General features: G+C 37.2%; 1 protein-coding gene across 1 annotated transcript in view; it reads left to right on the top strand.

Moving 5' to 3' along the window:
• Positions 1–12409, top strand: part of LOC128209110 (protein phosphatase 1 regulatory subunit 36-like) — a 63623-nt gene that overhangs the window by 27858 nt on the left and 23356 nt on the right. The window lies entirely within an intron of this gene.

Raw genomic sequence — 12409 nt, 5'->3', positions numbered from 1 at the left:
ATATTCAATGTTTTAAGCTGCCAAAAGGGAGAGTACATGTATAATATCACAGTTACTGTTCTGTCTGTTCAGTCGTCCGTACGTCACATCCTTGCCTGGAAAATAACTTTAAAAAAACTATTCTCACTTCACATTAAAAAATAGTGGGCAATAGAAACAACTGCAGTGCAATGAACCATAATACTAGCTTCAGTAATTGCTTTATTTTCTCCCCTTGTGCTTTTATAGTATGCATTGATAAGGACCTGACCATACCTCAGAAGTATGGAAGGGATTTGCATGAAACCTGGAATATAGATAGATAGCAATGAGAGGAAGGATCTCCCCTTTACTATATTTATGCCCCCTTTTGAAAAAAGTGGGGTATATTGTTTTGCACATGTCGGTCGGTCTGTCTGTCTGTCTGTCTGTCTGTCGGTCGGTCGGAATACCAAATGGTTTCCGATCAATAACTTGAGAACGCTTTGACCGAGGGACCTCATACTTGGTATGTGTATTGGTCATCACCAGCAGATGAACCCTATTGATTTTGAGGTCAGTGGGTCAAAGGTCAAGGTCAGTGTGACCTTTACATGAAAAAACGGTTTCCGATCAATAACTTGAGAACGCTTTGACCCAGGAACCTCATACTTGGTAGGTGTATTGGTCATGACCAGCAGATGAACCCTATTGATTTTGAGGTCAGTGGGTCAAAGGTCAAGGTCAGTGTGACCTTAACATGAAAAACGGTTTCCGATCAATAACTTGAGAACGCTTTGACCCAGGGACCTCATACTAGGTAGGCTTATTGGTCATGACCAGCAGATGAACCCTATTGATTTTGAGGTCAGTGGGTCAAAGGTCAAGGTCAGTGTGACCTTAACATGAAAAACGGTTTCCGATCAATAACTTGAGAACGCTTTGACCCAGGGACCTCATACTAGGTAGGCTTATTGGTCATGACCAGCAGATGAACCCTATTGATTTTGAGGTCAGTGGGTCAAAGGTCAAGGTCAGTGTGACTGTAAGCTGAAAAAAGGTTTTCTGATTGTCCATATTTTAAGTGTCCAAATCCTACTAACAATTTGGCTCCCAAGGGGGCATAAATGTTTCACTAACATCTCTTGTTTGTTATTATACTGCCAACACACACCCTTGTTATATTTGTCAGTAAGGTATTGACCTCTAATTGCATATACAGATAGAATTTAATGAGGAGTTCAGTGCACAAGAGCAAAAACTTTGTATTAGATATTTTTAGAGTCATTTGTCTCCATTCGTGTCTTAAATGTAATATTTGCCTGGAGCTTAACTCCAAAAGTCTTTGAGTTATTGGCTTCAAACTTCATATACATAAAATCTTATTGAGGAAAAGAGCATAGGACCCTTAACTATGTATATTGTATAATTTTCAAACCTAATTTTTGTTTGGAGTATAACTCAAAATTGGTCGGTCGGTCGGTTTGTTGCAATTTTCCTTGTCCAGAGCATAACTTCAAATCTACTGGATAAAATTTAATTTTATACAATGGTAAAGCACAATGAAAGGAAATGCAGTGAACTCCATAACTCTATTTCAGCTTACCACATAGTTATTGCCCTTTGTTACTTTTCTTTGTCCAGAGCATAATTTGAAAACTAGTGGATGGAGTGTACAAGAACCATTACTCTATTTCAGCTTTTTAGAGTTACTGCTCTTTGTTACATTTTTTTGTCTAGAAAAAAACAACATGAAAACTACTATTCAGCTAATCACAGAGTTATTGCCCTTTTTTCTTGTCTATAGTATAACCTCTAAATAAATAAATGTATTTTTTAATTAAACAACATATTTTGGTTAAACATGGTAAGTGGAAATTCAGTGTACAATAACTTTTGAGTTATGGCCTCTTTTCTAAGAAATAATTTGCCGTTTCTGTGTCCAGGCTGCACAAGGGGATATTTTTCACTTATGTGACAGCTCTTACTAAGGTTTTTCTCTGCTGTCACAACAAACACTCAAGATTCATCTGTACTTTTTCAATGGGGGACATAACATTCTGTGACTGGTTCAATTATAATGCACTTCTCTTCCAAATTGTTTGTGTCTGCTGTTTTATTTGCAAATAATATAAATAATTACTTGACACAAATCCTCTCAACATTCAACTGAAGTGTTAATGATAGCTTTTGCTTCTGTCTAACAACCAACTCCTTTGCCACATGTAAAACTGATATTTAAAAAAAAAATTCTTTAACAGTTTGCATTTTTTCCCCTGAATCCATACCCTGTCGTGGAATATACATATACATCAATAGCCTTGTTTCATTATGGGTGCTTGTCTTGAAAATTACTGAACGGATTCCGTCAAACCCTTCACTGAAAATAACTTGTCAGGCTGCCCATAATAATGCTACTCTCAATTCAACCAATATATGCCTATAACAACTGCTGCCTTTTCATGGGCTTAAATTACATCCAACAATACCCTAGTTTGATACTACATATACATTCAACAATACCCTAGTTTGATACTACATATACATCATACAATGCCCTAGTTTGATACTACATATACATCCAACAATACCCTAGTTTGATACTACATATACATTCAACAATACCCTAGTTTGATACTACATATACATCCAACAATACCCTAGTTTGATACTACATATACATCCAACAATACCCTAGTTTGATACTACATATACATCCAACAATGCCCTAGTTTGATACTACATATACATTCAACAATGCCCTAGTTTGATACTACATATACATTCAACAATGCCCTAGTTTGATACTACATATACATCCAACAATGCCCTAGTTTGATACTACATATACATCCAACAATGCCCTGGTTTGATACTACATATACATCCAACAATGCCCTAGTTTGATACTACATATACATCCAACAATGCGCTAGTTTGATACTACATATACATCCAACAATGCCCAAGTTTGATACTTCATATACATCCAACAATGCCCTAGTTTGATACTACATATACATCCAACAATACCCTAGTTTGATACTACACATACATCCAACAATACCCTAGTTTGATACTACACATACATCCAACAATACCCTAGTTTGATACTACACATACATCCAACAATACCCTAGTTTGATACTACACATACATCCAACAATACCCTAGTTTGATACTACACATACATCCAACAATACCCTAGTTTGATACTACACATACATCCAACAATACCCTAGTTTGATACTACACATACATCCAACAATACCCTAGTTTGATACTACACATACATCCAACAATACCCTAGTTTGATACTACATATACATCCAACAATACCCTAGTTTGATACTACATATACATCCAACAATGCCCTAGTTTGATACTACATATACATCCAACAATGCCCTAGTTTGATACTACATATACATCCAACAATGCCCTAGTTTGATACTACATATACATCCAACAATGCCCTAGTTTGATACTACATATACATCCAACAATGCCCTAGTTTGATACTTCATATACATCCAACAATGCCCTAGTTTGATACTACATATACATCCAACAATACCCTAGTTTGATACTACACATACATTCAACAATACCCTAGTTTGATACTACACATACATCCAACAATACCCTAGTTTGATACTACACATACATCCAACAATACCCTAGTTTGATACTACACATACATCCAACAATACCCTAGTTTGATACTACAGATACATCCAACAATACCCTAGTTTGATACTACATATACATCCAACCAAGTGACAAGAACATTAATCAAGTATCTTCTTGATTAAGAGTGATCCTCAAGTCATTGGTCATTTGTCATTTCCATCCATCATCAAATCTGATGAAAGCTTTTTAAAATTTTATAGCTGCATTAGAATGATAGATTGTGGAGGTTTGCCAGTTAAGGTCACATTAACAGGAGATATTGAAAGCTTTTTTTGTAATAACGTTATTGGCATCAACTTGAAATACCTCATATACATAGAGGGAAATGTGTATGTACTGTCATTAAATATGCATATGTAATATATGCTGTTAAGGTCACAGTATTTAAAAAAAATGTTTTTATACGCCTGTTCATGGAATGGGACGTATTCATTTTAGGTTCACCCGCAGTGTATTTCAGTGTCCAGTTTATTGTCCGATTTATAGTTTTTGAAGCATTTTTCTTATCGTAACCAATTTTGAATGTGTATAGCATAATCTTGGACAAGTTCAATAACCAGCCATATCAATGTAGTCACTTGTAATCTCCCTTTAATTATAGAAATTAACTAAAATCAGTATTGTCCAATCAATTAACTCCAGAAGCGTCTGTCCAATCATCACATTTTGGTCAGACTGTGTATGGGGTTATTCCAATAAGGCAAAGTACATCTAAAATTGGAATTTGATTAATGAAAAATTATATGACACTATTAACAGTGTCCGCTCTTTTTATTTGGCTAATATACAACCAGTCATCACTAAACTTTGTGTCCTAAAAATAGGATGGACATTTTTTTATTGAAGCCAGGTAAGTATGTAAGAAGCAATGTGTACTGGGTAGTTATGCCAGCAGAACACAATGTCCAGTAAGTCAAAGCTGATGGGTCACAAACACAGAAAATCTTGAAACATTGAAATATACATGTACTTTTGCTAATGAATGTATCAAAATGTGTTCATGCAACCAAGAAAATTCTTAAGCATATAATTTTAAATTATTATATATATTATAATTATGAACCAAATTTACTCTACACTGAAAGTCTCTAAACTAGGCTGGAACTTTGTGCCGTGAACAGCATAAGCATTCATGTATGAATAGCTCTATCAAACCGTCTATAGAGCCTTAAAAGTCTGATGGATAATGAAATGTAGATTGTATGGTCTTTCTATGTCTAATATGCCATTGTAGAAGTAGTGCATGTGCATATCCAGGAGGATGCCAGCACTTAACCCAGTGTTCCCCTTAACCCAGTGTTCCCCACAACTGCCGTTCTTCAAGGGGATGCTCAAGTGATCTAAGAGAGAAACAAGTGGTCCATTCACAAAATCTTACCCACATCGTTAGTACCATGATAACACAGCACCCACCCTATAGTCTGATTTCACTGATGGTTAAAACATAAGCTCAGTAATCCAGCCATCAATTTTATCTAGGTGAAACTGATTCCAGGCTTTAAGGTTTTGTAATCAATTGTTTTTGAGATCTGGTTGGGCTGGAAATGACTTAAAGCTGCACTCTCACAGATTTGCCATTTCGACAACTTTTTTATATTTATGTCTCCCCCTCTCTGGGGGAGACATATTGTTTTTGCCCTGTCCGTCAGTCCGGTAGTCCGGTAGTCCGTCAGTCCGTCCGTACGTCACACTTCGTTTCCGATCGATAACTGGAAAACCGCATGACCTAGGATCACCAAACTTGGTAGGGAGGTTGGTCATGAGGTGTAGAAGATCCCTATTGTTTTTGGGGTCACTAGGTCAAAGGTCAAGGTCGCGGCGACCCCCAATGTAAAAAACATTTCCGCTCAATATCTTGACAATGGTTTGACCTAGGTTCACCAAACTTGGTAGGGAGGTTGGTCATGAGGTGTAGAGGATCCCTATTGTTTTTGGGGTCACTAGGTCAAAGGTCAAGGTCGCGGCGACCCCCAATGTAAAAAACATTTCCGCTCAATATCTTGAGAATGGTTTGACCTAGGTTCACCAAACTTGGTAGGGAGGTTGGTCGTGAGGTGTAGAGGATCCCTATTGTTTTTGGGGTCACTAGGTCAAAGGTCAAGGTCGCGGCGACCCCAATGTAAAAAACATTTCCGCTCAATATCTTGAGAATGGTTTGACCTAGGTTCACCAAACTTGGTAGGGAGGTTGGTCGTGAGGTGTAGAGGATCCCTATTGTTTTTGGGGTCACTAGGTCAAAGGTCAAGGTCGCGGTGACCCCCAATGTAAAAAACATTTCCGCTCAATATCTTGAGAATGGTTTGACCTAGGTTCACCAAACTTGGTAGGGAGGTTGGTCGTGAGGTGTAGAGGATCCCTATTGTTTTTGGGGTCACTAGGTCAAAGGTCAAGGTCGCGGCGACCCCCAATGTAAAAAACATTTCCGCTCAATATCTTGACAATGGTTTGACCTAGGTTCACCAAACTTGGTAGGGAGGTTGGTCATGAGGTGTAGAGGATCCCTATTGTTTTTGGGGTCACTAGGTCAAAGGTCAAGGTCGCGGCGACCCCCAATGTAAAAAACATTTCCGCTCAATATCTTGAGAATGGTTTGACCTAGGTTCACCAAACTTGGTAGGGAGGTTGGTCGTGAGGTGTAGAGGATCCCTATTGTTTTTGGGGTCACTAGGTCAAAGGTCAAGGTCGCGGCGACCCCAATGTAAAAAACATTTCCGCTCAATATCTTGAGAATGGTTTGACCTAGGTTCACCAAACTTGGTAGGGAGGTTGGTCGTGAGGTGTAGAGGATCCCTATTGTTTTTGGGGTCACTAGGTCAAAGGTCAAGGTCGCGGTGACCCCCAATGTAAAAAACATTTCCGCTCAATATCTTGAGAATGGTTTGACCTAGGTTCACCAAACTTGGTAGGGAGGTTGGTCGTGAGGTGTAGAGGATCCCTATTGTTTTTGGGGTCACTAGGTCAAAGGTCAAGGTCGCGGCGACCCCCAATGTAAAAAACATTTCCGCTCAATATCTTGAGAATGGTTTGACCTAGGTTCACCAAACTTGGTAGGGAGGTTGGTCGTGAGGTGTAGAGGATCCCTATTGTTTTTGGGGTCACTAGGTCAAAGGTCAAGGTCGCGGCGACCCCCAATATAAAAAACATTTCTGCTCAAAATCTTGAGAACGGTTTGATCTAGGTTCACCAAACTTGGTAGGGAGGTTGGTCATGAGGTGTAGAAGATCCCTATTGTTTTTGGGGTCACTAGGTCAAAGGTCAAGGTCGCGGCGACCCCCAATGTAAAAAACATTTCCGCTCAATATCTTGAGAATGGTTTGACCTAGGTTCACCAAACTTGGTAGGGAGGTTGATCATGAGGTTTAGAAAACTCCTATATTTTGGGGGGTCACAAGGTCAAAGGTCAACGTCGCTGTGACCTCTAATGTAAAAAAATATTTCCGTGCAATATCAGGAGAATGCTTTGATCTAGGTTCACCAAACTTTGAAGTGAGGTTGGTCATGATGTCTAGTTGATTTTGCGATCAGTTGGTCAAAGGTCAAGGTCACTGACCTTGAGGTGAAGAACCGGTTTCTGCTCAATAACTCAAGAACGTTTACACCCAGGAACTTCATACTTGGTATGCCAGTCAGTCATGACTAGTTGATGGCCCCTATTGATTTTGGGATCTTCATGTCCATCATTGATTATTTCTCACCTACGACCACACAATGGGGGAGACATGCGCTTTTTCAAAAAAGCAATCTCTAGTTTGTCTTGGAATGTGCCAATTTATTCATAAATATCTGCAAACCAGCAATACAAGACTGCTTTGCATGATTGAGTCAAAGACAGGAGGTGGTACCAATCCAGTTAAATGAACCTATCACTTCATAAGGGTTGACACTTAATTACAACGCCTGCTTTTAATGGAAAATGAGGGTCGTGACAACTTTGTTAATCCACTCCGTCCTGTTTTAACAGCATGACCGTGGGCAGTTGGGCAGTGTCCACTGCAGTTGTCCTATTGTCATCCAATGTTCATCTCTTGAAATCGGTCAATATTATCGGTATGTTCAATTTTCTGTTTTTCATAAAATGAAAGCATGTTTACTAAATTTGTGTTTGAATGGCATGCACAGTTTTGCAGGTAATCAGAGAACTATGTTATCAGAGAACTATTTCTGTATATTCAGGGATGGTTATTTAGTGGCTGGTACGACTTACGTATGATTCCTAAATGGTACCAACACTTCTACCACAGATTTGAAGCGTCTGATTGGCCCTCCGATTGGCCATATGGAAAAAAAAACTTTCTTCTGATAAATAATGATACAAATGTCTGAAGTGACCCAGAACATTGAAAGAAAAACTCATATTCTGATAGTAGTAATAGCCTTAACATAGGAGAGGCAATATTTTTGATAAGTTTAAAATGATGAAAACACACTAGATGTTGGCTTGGAGCCCAATGTCTTCATCACTGATTAGATTCTGTCTGTTAATCCACTAGCATTTTGAAATATTTGTATGATTTTAACAACAAAACTGTACTCAGGGTGGGTCATAAAAGCAAAGTTCATAGCTTTTTACGTCATGTTTTTAAGTGTTTCTTTGTAAAAGAACAGATCTGATAGTAAAAATCTTAGAAAACTTATGAGGAAAAACTGATTTATTATTTCTGCTAATTGAGCTGCTTATTTTCCAACTATGGTAGATCATCTGTGCTCTTCTGTGAAATATGGTATCTAATTACAGTAATAATTTCAAATGTTTATAAAAGCTTATATTTGTTATTGAAGTAGATGGTGAATTTCAATAGTGTTGCATTGAGCTCTCGATATTGGTTTGCTGTTTGTCTGTCCACAAGACATTCAGACTTGGGATATGATTCAAAAATACTTCACAACATCAAGTATGAGGCATCATTACACACAGTCTCAGTCCTTTCAAGGGTTTTTCTACCTGAATGGTTTTTTTTTCAAAAAAGCGGCTTGTGCATTTATCAGACCCAAAACCATACTTTACCACTATCAAATATTGTTTTAGAAAGACATGCATTTTCCATGAAGACAGGTTCTGGTTTTGATATAGCGGTATATTGATACAGGGAAATTGATTAGTGGTGGTTTTGGCTGGTAGGTCTGTAACTGTCTCACTGAAACCTATCAGCATCTAGACGATAATTTACTTTTTTTGACATGATCAGTGCATCTTGAATATATTAGGAACATCGGCTAATTAAGCTAATTGGAATCAATGAAAGAAGGATTTGTTGGATTTTAAAGGGAGGTGGTTCTCTGAAAACTCATGCTCAATTGATGTTGATGATTCCTGATTCTAATTGATGTTTTTTTTTATTCTAATTAATCCACTGCCTTAAGGATAGTTCTACTCCACCCGAAATAATTACTATAATTAAACTGCAGTAGACAATCATCCCCTACATTGAAGTATCAAAGATTTTTGTAAGATCATTTGTTTTGAGTACTGAATTTACCTTTCTGGCCTTTTACCTTTTCTATTCCTTTAAGACAAGAACAGGGGAGAGATTGACATAGCCTTTGTGTCATCATTGTAGTTGTTGTTATTTTAAGTGTACATTTAATGCTTCACTACAAATTAACAGAGGGAGTATTCTCCTTTATTTTCTGCACAAATCTAGTGTAAGAAATAACATTTAATAAGAATATGAGTCTGCTTTCCGAATTAAGCCATAGTTTCAATTTCCACATTTCACCCTCTTGGGTCTTAAGTTCTTCTTTTTAAAGCCCCTGAGTGAATACTTTGTAGCAAGGGCGTCACCATAACTTGTCTTGTCAAAAAATATTTACGTATAGCATGACTGTACATATTAACCACAACTATATGCAGGGTTCTCAATAAGTTTTGGTTGAACCGTCTCAAATAGTAAAGTAAAAGACCAGCTTCTACTTATTCCACTGAAAATTCATTTAGTTTTCTGCATGTGTAGCAAACATCATGTCTTTCAAACATGTTTGTGGAGTTATCACCCCTTGGTCAAACTGAGAATAAAATCAAAAATAGATAAAATAAAAAGAACTGAATTATGTATTGTAGGAGTTTGCATTGAATGTACCCTGTACTTCAAATTCAGCCCATCCCCTTGACCTCATAATCCAGATGTACTTGACAAGTAAAGGCCCTGAGGTTGGGTGTGGTTAGTCTGTGGTCCATTGAGAATGTTGATGGCTGCATGGGGCACAGCACTCTGTGGGTTTATGGCCCGCAAAGATGGAGGACTGATAGGATTATCAGGGATAATCTCTGCCTGGTCTTACCTGTACCTGTACAGTGCCGATCATCAACAGGTGTTCTGCTAACACTGCCTTCCCTTCATGGCTTTATTGCATTGGCACAGTAACCTAATCTCTTATGTTCGATTTAATTTTTAGCTCGACTATTCAAAGAATAAGGAGGCTATACTTCTCACCATGTTTCCCAGTTAAAGTTTTAGAGCAAGTTGGCATTTTTAATTATACGGTAATTCCATTACCCTTCATTCAATTCTCTATATACTTCATACAATTATTGACAACCATCTTACAACTATGTTACATAACACCACTTTATCCTAAATACAAAATATTGCCTCTGATTTACTTAGGAACTTAAAGCTGAAGGGAAAGCTGGGACTTTCACTTATTACTTCTCCAACCTTCATTTAATTGATTTAATACTTCACACATTTGTAAACAGCCATCACACAATAAGGTAACATAACTCCATATTATCCTAAATACAAATTATGGCCTTTGATTGACTTAAAGAGTTTGGTTAAAAATTTTGGGAAACTTTGGGTTTAAATCAAATCTCAAATACTGTTCAGTCAATGGGCTTCATACTTTACACAGTATCACTCAATTAGGTTACATAACTCCATATTGTTCTGTAAATTATTAAAAACCTGGTTTTGTTGCATTGCAGGTTTTAATGTTTCCTTTTAAATTTGATTTGATTTTTATTGCTTTTGACTGCACATATTACATCAATATTATATTTCAGAGACAAAGTAGCATATAGACGGGCTTGCTGTCCTATGACAGCTCTTGTTCTGTTAGATGTGCCTATCTCAATTTGTATGTTGCAATTTTGAGGCCCTAATCACCTGAGTGATGAATGAAATATGTGTTATTTCTTTCCCCTGCATTTTTTGCGGAATTATCTGAAGTGGGCTCATTTATGTGCTTGTATGTACTTGTAAAGTTATAACTTTAAAATAATGTTTGTATCAATTGCTGATCAGAATAATATGTTTTGCTTGAAGTTGATGCCAATTTTGCATTCAGTCCTGGATAAGTATGTTATCTTACAAATAGGCTTCAAAATAGAATTGTTGAAGGCCACTTCCTCATTGGTATTCTGCGTTTTTTACTTCATCACCACCACTGATCCCCCACACTGCCCGGCGTGAGACCACAGTTATTTTTACTATATGTTTCATATAGACACTAACCTGGCTTTTGACTTTATACACACCCCAATTGAAAAACAAGGACATGGCATCTCTAGAACAATTCAAGACACAAAATATAATCACAAGAAAACACCATGTTGACCATTGACCCGACTGTCAAAATTGAGTTCAAATACATAACCCTTCCGCCAGGGAGTCAATCGGCTACAAACAACTAATTTTCAGACTTCCACAAGCTATGATTTTTCCAATATTTACATTGAAAACTATCAATTTCTGCAATAGAGTGTCAAATTCAGTCAAGTTCTCTGCAAAAAGAACATTTTTTGCTTCTTTTTCATTCAATTTTAATAAAATATTGATACTTGAACACAAGCACTCTTTGTTTCTGTATTCACATCCGGATCTTGGTCAACGGGGGGCAGATAACTGTGGTCTTGAGCCTATTTAAGCAACATTTTTTCAGAAACAGACTTCAAAACTCATATAGTTCAGCTTCAGGCTATATGCAACACATACTGAAAGTTTGGCAATGATATATCAAACACTAAATGAATGAGACAAGTATTAGCACCTGTGGTATTTTCATAAAAAGCAGAAACAGCCATTTCCCTCAAATGTTAAGCCGCAAACCTTTGAAGAGCCATTATTTCCTTATGCATTGGAATAATTTGACCAAGTAAAGTTTTCCTTGTAGCTTTTAATGGTGTCTATAGAACAGCACCACAAAACTGGGCTGCCTACTCTTTTAAGATTTTTTCTAAGCAAAATAAGGTTTTTCCACTTCATCGGCTTAGTGTTTTATATAAAAAATGACATAGAGCCCAACTGAAATGCCTCAACTTGTCAAAATTTTGCTTTTCTGGTCCACTTATATACAAAGGTAACAGAACTGTTCAGTTTAACACAAGAAATTTAGTGATAATGTGTTAATAGACAGTCTAAACAACACTATATGCCAAATTGTTGGCTTCCGGGACAAATGGCGCAACAAAGGAAATGGCAAAAAACACACCAAAACTTAAAGATTCATGACAACTGCTAGTGTTTTCATGTATGAGGTGGCTACATGATGTAGAAAATGCAGAGATAGCATTATTATGCCCATTTTTAAAAAAAATTTACTTTAAGAATCTGTTTTGAAGGCTAGATTTGGCATTAAATTCAGAGTACAGCACTTCACTATTGTCTATAAGATGCTTATTTACACCTGATTTGCTATAAATCTCACTCATTGGAATCATTTACACACAAACAAGCACTACAGAGTTGACTAACATCTTCATTCTTCTGAAATATTGGATTCAGAGCTGCATCTCCTGGATTCAGATTGCAGGACTACC

This window comes from Mya arenaria, chromosome 11, assembly GCF_026914265.1.
Source record: "Mya arenaria isolate MELC-2E11 chromosome 11, ASM2691426v1".
NCBI lineage: Eukaryota > Metazoa > Mollusca > Bivalvia > Myida > Myidae > Mya > Mya arenaria.
This window is presented reverse-complemented; position numbering and strand designations above follow the sequence as displayed.